Genomic DNA, 9,971 nt, shown 5'->3' on the forward strand with positions numbered 1-9,971 from the left:
TTACTAGGTGTCCTCCAAGACTGACACCACCTCCTGGAAGAAACCTCTAGCAGTGCCTCATTTTTCTTTGTATTCTCTGGGCCCAGAACTTGCTCGTGGTGGGGTGTGATAAAGATGTAGGTGTTGACCCAGTGCCCATAGAAACACTTCTACCCACTAGTTTTACAAGATTATATTACATAATTTCTCTATTTCTCTTCCAGTCCATATAGGACCCTCTAGGATCAATAGCTTTGAAAAATTACTTTGAAAAGGCTCTTGTCAAAATATTTATTGACCAGAATGTGGTATGACTTAAACAATGTGCTACTCAACTATCTACTATAAATGCTCCATTTTGAGTTTTTAGCTCTTAGTCCCTATTCTCCTCTAAATTCCACAGAAATCAGGACTGTTTAAAGGTCAGTTTTCCTTTAGCCAAAAACAATGGAATCCCTGTGCTCATTCAAGACAGAAAAATCTAAATTCAACCCGAAAACCCTGCATCAGGTATCACTCATTCTTTTCTGTCAATTTTTCTTGACCTAAAGCTATTATTGGGTGATCTGACTCTGCATAGGGACTCAAAAATAAAATTATGGGAGTGGTAAAATGCTGAGAATCACAGATGTGTCCTTTTTTAAAAAAGTCGTCGTCGTCGGCAGCCGTCCGTCTCGAGAGATGATGGCGTAGCTTCTTGAGAGTCTATCTGCACCGCCGAGAATGGCTGTGCAGTCCGACTCGGGAGTGACAATCCCTGCCGCACTTGGTACAGGTTAAGGCAGATGGCCGTTGTTGCTGCTGTTGACGCTGCTTCCGCCTCGATCTTTTCTGGACCGCCTCCTCGTTGCGCGCACCCTCTGTGTGTGACGTACCTTGCCTGACCGCAAGCCTCCAGGCTAGGCGGTCGTCTGCTTGAACTTCCCATGTGTTGAGATTGATGGAGCATTGTGTCATGTCCTTTTTGCAGATGTCTTTGAACCGCAGTTTTGGGCGCCCTGTCATCCTCTTGCCTTCTGCTAGCTCGCCGTAGAGGAGGTCTTTGGGAATACGGCCTGCATCCATTCTTTTGACATGGCCGAGCCACCTGAGGCGTCTCTCGCTAAGAACTGCATGCAAACTGCTCATATTGGCTCGCTTCAGCACCTCGGTGTTGGGGACCTTATCCTGCCAGGAGACATGCAGGACGCGTCGCAGGCACCTCATGTGGAAGCTGTTGAGTTTCCTTTCGTGCCTTGCGTAGGTGGTCCACGTCTCGCTGCCATAGAGGAGAGTGCTGAGTACGCAGGCTTGGTAGATGCGCAGTCTGGTTTTCTCAGTGAGGCTGGAATTGTTCCACGCTCGCCGGTTCAGTCTGGCCATAACTGTGGCTGCCCTGGCGATTCTCCGGTTGACCTCCAAGTCGACTGACAGAGAGCTCGAGATGGTGGACCCGAGGTAAGTGAAGTCGTTGACAACCTCCAGGGTGTATCCGTCGATGGTGATGCATGGGGGAGTCCCCGTGCCTTGAGCCATAACATTCGTCTTCGTCAGGCTGATGGCTAGTCCGAACTCCTTGCATGCGTGGGAAAGGCAAGTGACTAGCTGCTGGAGTCCCTCTTCGGAGTGTGATGTCAAAGCTGCGTCGTCGGCGAAGAGCATCTCACGGATGAGCACCTCTTTGACTTTGGTCTTGGCTCATAGACGGGCCAGGTTGTAGAGCTTGCCATCGGATCTGGTGTGAATGAAGACACCCTCGCTGCAGTCCTTAAAGACGTATTGGAGGAGCATGAAGAAGAAGATTCCGAACAGCGTAGGCGCGAGGACGCAGCCCTGCTTTACTCCGCTGCTGACTGGGAAGGCCTCAGAGGTTGCGCCGTTGTAGGACACTGTGCTGTGCATGTTGTCGTGAAAGGACATGACCACAGCAAGCAGATGTGGTGGACAGCCAATCTTCCGTAGCAAGCTGAAGAGTCCGCTTCGACTGACCAGATCAAACGCCTTCGTGAGGTCAATAAAGGCGAGGTAGAGTGGTTTATGCTGCTCGTGACACTTCTCCTGCAGCTGGCGTAGGGAGAAGATCATGTCCACTGTTGAGCGGCCAGCTCTGAAGCCACATTGGGACTCTGGGTAGACGCGGGAAGCAAGGGTCTGCAGGCGGGCAAGAGCGACCCGGGCGAATACTTTGCCGATGACGCTGAGGAGAGAGATGCCCCGGTAGTTGTTGGCAGTCGCTGTGGTCTCCTTTGTTCTTGTACATGGTGATAATGTTGGCGTCTCTCATATCCTGGGGGATGTAACCCTCCTTCCAGCAGAGACAGAGTAGATGGTGGAGCGGCTGTAGCAGGACTGGTTTCCCGCTCTTTAGGATTTCTGGAGGGATTCCGTCGCTTCCTGGTGCTTTCCCGCAAGCAAGGCGGTCGATGGCTTTGCCGAGCTCTGCCGCAGTAGGTGGGGTGTCTAGCTCCTCCATGACTGGTAGGTCTGGGATGGCTTTAAGAGCAGTGTCTGTTACGGTGTTCTTCGTTGCGTACAGCTCGAGGTAGTGCTCGGTCCACCGCCGCATTTGCTGTTCCTGGTCAGTGATGACCTCACCTGTCTTGGACTTAAGGGGGGCGATCTTGGAGGGGATTGGGCCTGTTGCCTTCTTGATACCCTCATACATTCCTCGTGCGTTGCCTATATCGGCGGCTTCCTGAATGCTTCTGCACAGGTTTAGCCAATAGGTGTTGGCACAGTGGCGGGCGGTCTTCTGGACTTTGTTCCTGGCAGCCCGTAGAGCTTGAAGTGTACTGGGAGTGGGCGTGACCTTGTAAGCCAGTAGGGCCTTCCTCTTAGCCTCGATCACGGGTTCCATTTCTTCCCAGTGAGCCTCGTACCAGTCAGCGTTCTTCCGCTCTTTCTTCCCGTAAGCAATAATGGCGGAGTTGTATATGGTGTCGCGGAGACGTGGCCAATTGGATTCGATAATGTCATCTGCCGCCACTCCCTCGCCGAGTGCATCTTCCATCTTGTTGATGAATTGCTGGATCTTAACTGGGTTGCTGGCACAACTGGTGTTGATGCGTGGGCGACCCTTCATCTTGGAGTGGTGCAACCTCTTCGGCATTATGCGCACCTTGCTTACCACGAGGGCATGGTCCGTGTCGCAGTCTGCACTGTGGTAGCTGCGGGTGAGGAGGGTGCTGCCAATATCTGTTCTTCTGGTGATGACGAGGTCAAGCTGGTGCCAATGGCGGGAGCGGGGGTGCCTCCATGACACCTGGTGGATCTCTTTGCACTTGAAGAATGTGTTTGTCACGCACAGGCCGTGGTGACACAAAAGCTCAAGCAGTCGCTGACCATTCTCATTGATCTTTCCTCTCCCAAAGTTTCCGAGGCAGGTGGGCCAGGCCATGTGGTCGGCTCCTACTCTTGCGTTGAAGTCTCCAAGGAGATAGAGAGCGTTACTTCTGGGAATCTTGGATAACGCTTCGTCCAGTACATGGTAGAACTGTTCTTTCTCTTCGGTGGTGGCGCAGAGGGTTGGGGCATACGCGCTAAGAATGCTGACTGGGCCGAAAGTTGTTGACAATCGGAGGGTAAGTAATCTCTCTGTGCCTCCTGTGGGTGGCTCTATGGAGTTAACAAGCGTGTTCTTCACAGCGAACCCAACACCGTGCTGTCTTGGTTGGTCCGGAGACTTCCCTTGCCAGTAGAAGGTGTAGTTGGTTTCTCTGATAGTTCCGTTGTCGGCCAACCGGGTCTCCTGTAGAGCCACAATGTCGATGTTTAGTCGTGCCAGTTCCCTATCGATGACAGCGGTTTTCCTGGCACCCTTGATCCACGGAAGGTCTGCAGTAAGTCCGGGGCACATGGTCCTGATGTTCCAGCTAGCGAGGCGAAGAGCCGGAGGCTTCTTTCTTGTTGTTTGCTTGGAATTAACTGGTGCGGGTGTTTTGTGGCCCACTTTTCGAGAGGCGCCTCTCTGATCCCCACGCACCCAGTGGGGCAGGCGAGCCATGGCGAGACGGTAGCTGTCCAGTGAGGTGCGATGACCTCTCCCACCGTCAGAGGAGACCCCTGGCGCTCGTTTCCTTCGCCAATCGGATGAGCTTATAACCGGTATCTGTCTCCTCCCGTGTTGAGTCGACATCTTGTGATGACGCTGGAGTGTCCTCTCAAGTGAAACTGAAGCTACAGAGCCTGGGCAGGGTGATATGGAGGGTCTGCTGTTGCCCATGCAGCAGACCCCCCCTCTCTTCGCAGCTGAAGGGTCCAAGGGAAAGACGGAGTCAATACAGCTTGGCTTCAGGTGCGCCGCAGGAGTTGCCGGTGTTGACTACAATGTCAAACCGCCTTAGGGACTCCGGCTCCGGATTTTCTGTCGGGGTTTACTCCCTTAGCCTTTCCCCTGAAGAGGTATGCCGCAAGGCAGCGGAGGTTTTTTGGAGTCAGAGTTTTCCTTCTCTGATTTTAGAGATGTCCTTCCTCTTTCCTCCTTTACAGTCTTGAGGGCAGCATTTACAGGCTAAAATAGAAAACTGGCAGTGTAACCTTCTAAGCAGATACTACCAATAACCTGCTTGGGTATACTCACCCAACAATAAACATCTCTTAAATGTCCTCCAAGTGCCATGCCTCGAATTAGTAAATGGCAGTGCAATGGCAGCCAAACATTTGGATCAGTTTCACTAAGTAAACCACCAACACAAGTACGTTTTTAAAACAATAGAATAGTGTCTCATTTTATTAAAAATAATAACTATTTTTAAGCAACTTACCAGCAACACTGAATAAAAACCTGGCTGTGTTTCCCACTGTTTCAACTGCTCCTCAGCTGGCTTTAACAGAGCAGTATCCTGACTGGTGGCCTGAGTTAAGACTTGAAGAACAACAGTGCTGGCACTATTGAGATCCACGGAAACCAATTGGCTCAGTCCGAATAGCCCGGCTCTCCAGCTTCCACTGTCCAACACGAAGTGGCGTCGGTTGGTCCCGCGCCCCACGCTTGCAAGTCCACGCGCCGCCGCCCACTGATGCCGAAAGCGGCTTCTAGGAACGCGCCATGTTCTGAGTCGCAGCTCTAAACGATGCGGACGCTAGAATATCGCGTCACAGACATCCACAGCAATAAAAAAGATCAAAATACTGATACACAAAACAACACAAATGAATCTAAAAAAGCATTACGCTAAGTGAAAGAAGCAAAGCATAAAAGTCTACATGAAGTTCTAGAAAATGCAAAATTATAGAGACAGAAAGTAGATCACTGGTTGCCTTGGGCTATGGGGCTAGAGGAAAGGATGATACAACAAGACACAGGATAATTTTTAGGGAGATGGAAATGCTTTAATCTTGATTCAATAGTAGTTATGCTACCGAAAAGCAATTTGGGGTCCTGCTGCCTGCCGCCACCCTCTAGGCAAAATTCCAGAAGCAAAGGTTTGGTGATAAAGAAAGTCTATCCAGTCACAGCTTCAATTACTTAAGCCTATCAATTAAGGCTAAACTCTAACACCTGGGCCCTGCTATCATTTCCCCCTGTTTTAATCACCTTATTTCTAACTAGCCCTATAGAAATAAGGTGATTTTTAAAAAGTGTATTTTATTAATTATGTTGTTACAGTAGTCCCAATTATTTTTCCCTTTGTTCCCCTTTGCCCAGTACCCCCCTTCCCTTCAGCAATCCCACCCCCCTTAGTTCATGTCCATGGGTCGTGCGTATAAGTTCTTTGGCTTCACCCTTTCCTATATTATTTTTAACTTCCCCTGTCTATTTTGTTCCAAACAGTTATGCTTCTTAATCCCTGTACCATTTTCCCATTTCCCCCTCTTCCCCCTCGCAGCTAATAACCGTCCAAATGATCCCCACACCTATGATTCTGTTCCTATTCTGGTTTGCTTAGTTGGATTTTGTTTTTATTTTTTAGATTCAATTGTTGATAGTTATGAGTTTGTTGTCATTTTAATGTTCATAATTTTGATCTTTTTCTTAAGTAACTCCCTTTGACATTTCATATAATAATGGCGTGGTGATGATGAACTCCTTTAGCTTTATCTTGTCTGGAAGCATTTTTCTGCCTTTCCATTCTAAATCATACCTTTGCTGGATAGAGTAATATTGGTTGTGAGTCCTTGCTTTTCATCACCTTGAATACTTTTTGCCAGTCCCTTCTTGTTGGCAAAGTTCCTTTTGAGAAATCAGCTGATAGTCTTATAGGCACCCCTTTGTAAGAAACTCTGCTTTTCTCCTGCTACTTTTAAGATTCTCTCTTTATCTTGAACCTTTGGCAATTTAATTATGATGGGTCTTGGTGTGGTCCTTTTTGGGTCTAGCTTGTTTAAGACTCTCTGTGCTTCCTGAACTTGTATGTCTATTTCCTTCACCAAATTTGGAGAGTTTTCTTTTATCGTTTTCTCACATAAGTTTTCAATTTTTTGCTCTTCCTTTTCTCCTTCTGGCACTCCTATGGTTCAGATGTTGGCACATTTAAAGTCGTCCCAGAGGTTTCTAAGCACTGTTTATTTTTTTTCATTCTTGTTTCCACATTCTGTACTGGTTCACTGTTTTTTTCTCCCTTATGTTCCAAATTATTGTTTTGAACCACGATTTCCTTCCCTTCACCAATGGTTTTGTGTGGATTTTCCTTCGTTTCATTTAGCATAGCCTTCGCTTTTTCCCTTATGCATTTGCTATACTTAAGCATATCTGTCAAGCCTGTGAGCATCTTTATCACCAATGTTTTGAACTCTGTGTCTGTTAGGTTGGCTATCTCCTCATCACTTAGTTCTCCTACTGAAACCTTGATCCATTCCTTTTGGGCCATACTTCTCTGTCTCCTCATCTTCACAGGCTCCTGTGTTTGTTTGCCTCTGTGTCTTAGGTAGAGCTGTCGCTCCTGTTATGTTTTAAGGGGCAGAGCCTTAGGTATTCATCAGTAGAGGGGTGACCCGTTTCACCACGTTGAGATACTGTATGTGGGGGAGGGGTCTGAGAGGGAACAATGTCACTTGCTCAGCACTTGCCCCTTTTCCGGGCACTTCTCCCACTTTGTATGGGACTGATGCCTCTTTAGCTATTGCCCTGGCTGTCATTTCAAGAGTGGGTGGATCTGCGGATGTTCTAGGATCATGGGGACCCTTTAAACAAGCAAACTCTGCTGATAGACCAGCAGTTTCTTCCTCCGCCCCAACCCCCACTGGTTTTCACAGTCAAAAGCAATGAGGTTTGATTTTTCCTGGTGCTTGGACTGTGAGCTGCTCAGTCTGATAAGGAGCTGGGAATGTTCTCCAGGTGTTCCTCCTGACTTTTTAAAATGTGTGACTGTGCTTCTACTGGCCTGCCACTGCTGCCGCTACCACACCACATCCTCTCCATCCCGGCTCCGCCCCTTCTACCTGTCTGGATGAGTATTTCTTCTTTATATCTTTGTATGTTGGACTTCCATGCAGCTCGATTTTCTGGTTGTCTCTAGTTTTGAGGTAGTTGTATTTCTTCTTAGTTATGGAGGGAGAAGCAGTGTGTCTGTCTAGGTCTCCATCTTGGCCAGAAGCCCAGATGTGTCCTTCTGAAACACATATTGACAAGTGAATGTGGTTGATTTTTTTTTTCATTTCTTAAAAACATTTTATTGAACCTATTGGGATGACATTGGTTAATAAAATTATATTGATTTCAAGTGTACAATTCTATAATACATCATGTGTATATTGTATTGTGTGTTCACTATCCAAAGTCAAATCTCTTTCTGATTTATATCCTCTTTACCCTCTTCTACCTTCTCCTAACCCCCATTTACATACCGTTGTCTGGATCTATAAGGTTGGGTTTTTCTTGTTTGTTTGTTTTGGTTTTTTGCTTAATTCGTTCACCTTTTCACCCAGTCCCACAAACCTTCCTCCCTTCTGACAGCTGTCAGTCTGTTTTCTGTATTTATGAGTCTGTTTTAATTTTTTTGTCTGCTTTGTTCATTAAATTTCACATGCAAGTGAAACCATATGGTACTTGTCTTTCTCTGACTGAATGTGGTGGCTCTTATGTCCCATTGTTATCACTGATGGGCATTCCTGCTCCTGTGGGTACTTCAGTGAAGTGCAGTGTTTGGTTTCCATTGCATCTATAAGGTATGAGCTTCTTGATGAACCTCATAATTTTCAAATATGTATCCTTTGTGCCCAACTTAGGCCCTGGCACATAGAGAGCTCAATAAGTATTTTCTGAATGAATTATTTTCAAAGATTGTAATAGTGAGACTAATTCTAACTGTAATGATAATTTACTCTGAATCATGCACTTTGATAAGCATCTTACATGTACTATCTCATTTAATTCCACAATACTCAATGAAGTTGATACTATTTATCTTCAGTTCATAGATATATAACCAATGTTTTGAAATGTTATATGACTTTATTGAGTCAGTCTTAAAATACATCTAGAATTTGATCACTTGTCACCATTTGATTGCTCTCACCTAATCCAAAATCACTTTTTACCTGAATGTAGTATTTTGTAAATATCAGTTAGCTCAAGGTAGCTTATAGAGTTGATCAGATATTTTGTTTCTTCACAAAATTTTTGTCTAGTTGTTCTATCAATTGCTGAGCAAGGGATGTAAACTCTATAACCACACTTGTAAAATTGTCTATTTCTCTTTCTAATTCTGTCAATTTTGACATCATGTATTTAAAGCCTGTTATTAGGTACATATACATTTATTGTTGTTTGGTCTTCCTTTTATTATTTTGAAATGTCCCACTTTTTTCATAGTATCTTTGTTTGAAGTCTGCTTTATCTGATATTAATAGATATGCTTCAGTATTCTTATTTTTAACAGTTTGTGTGATGTATTTTTTTATCCATTTACTTTTCATCTATTTGTCTTTATATTTAAATTACATCTTTATATTTAAAGTACATTAATGATGCTCAACATCACTAATCATCAGGAAAATTAAAATTAAAGCCATAATTGTATATCATCTCATACCTTTCAGAATCATATCAATAAATCAACAAATACCAAGTGCTAGCAAAGAGGTGGAGAAAAGCAAGCCTTCATACACTGTTGGTGGGATTACAAATTAGTGCAGCCACTATGGTTAATAATATGGAGGGTTCTTTAAAAGTTAAAAATAGAGCTGCCATATGATCATTCTGGGTATTTATCTGAGGAAAATAAAAACACTAATTTGAAAAGGCATATGCATTGTTATGTTCATTGTAGCATTATCAGAAATAGCCAAGATATAGAAGCAATGACTGGATAAAAAGATGTTTTACACACACACACACATACATACACACACACACACACACAATGGAAATGTGTTGGATGAAAATGATGGAGGGAGATAGAAGCAAAGGAGTTGAGGATGTATGCAAAGAAATGATGGGGAGAGGGTTTAAGGGGGTTAAATGGTAATGCAAAAAATACACTAAAACTTTAAAAAGAAATGATGACAGTGACTGATAATGGGATGTCAACCAAATGAGAGAAAAGGGAGAATATGATTGAAGTGATAGTGCAAAGGCAGTAAGATCAGTGAGCTGAAGGTGCCTTAGGTCAAAGACTTGTTACCTAAGGATGAGCTGGAAAGAAAGGTGGTGGTGATCAGAAAGCAATGTGCTTGAAATAGAGATTTTGTTGATGGTACAATGATTGATTTTAAACCTGACCATGAGAATGAATAATTCAGTGGATTGGAAGACAAGTTCACTGGAGGTGAAAAAGTCAAGGAGTTATGACCTGGCTACTGCTTAGATTACCTTCATAAATATTAGAATCATCAGTAATAATGACAAGATGAATGGTGAAGAGAAAGACTATAATCAAATATTTAACAAAGAAAAAGAATCAGCCAGGATGATGATATATGACTGAAATTAGGAATGGGAAGTTTGGTGTGTAGGATAGTCTGATGGCATGAGCTTCTAAGTATTTTAAAAGCATTGATGATTTCTCTTCCCAGGATTTTTGTTTTTATTTTATTTTTATTTTTTATTTTTTTAGCATAAACACATTTATTTA

The sequence above is a fragment of the Furipterus horrens genome, unplaced genomic scaffold (genome assembly GCF_987537825.1).
Source record: "Furipterus horrens unplaced genomic scaffold, mFurHor1.1.pri manual_scaffold_4, whole genome shotgun sequence".
NCBI classification, from domain to species: Eukaryota; Metazoa; Chordata; class Mammalia; order Chiroptera; family Furipteridae; genus Furipterus; species Furipterus horrens.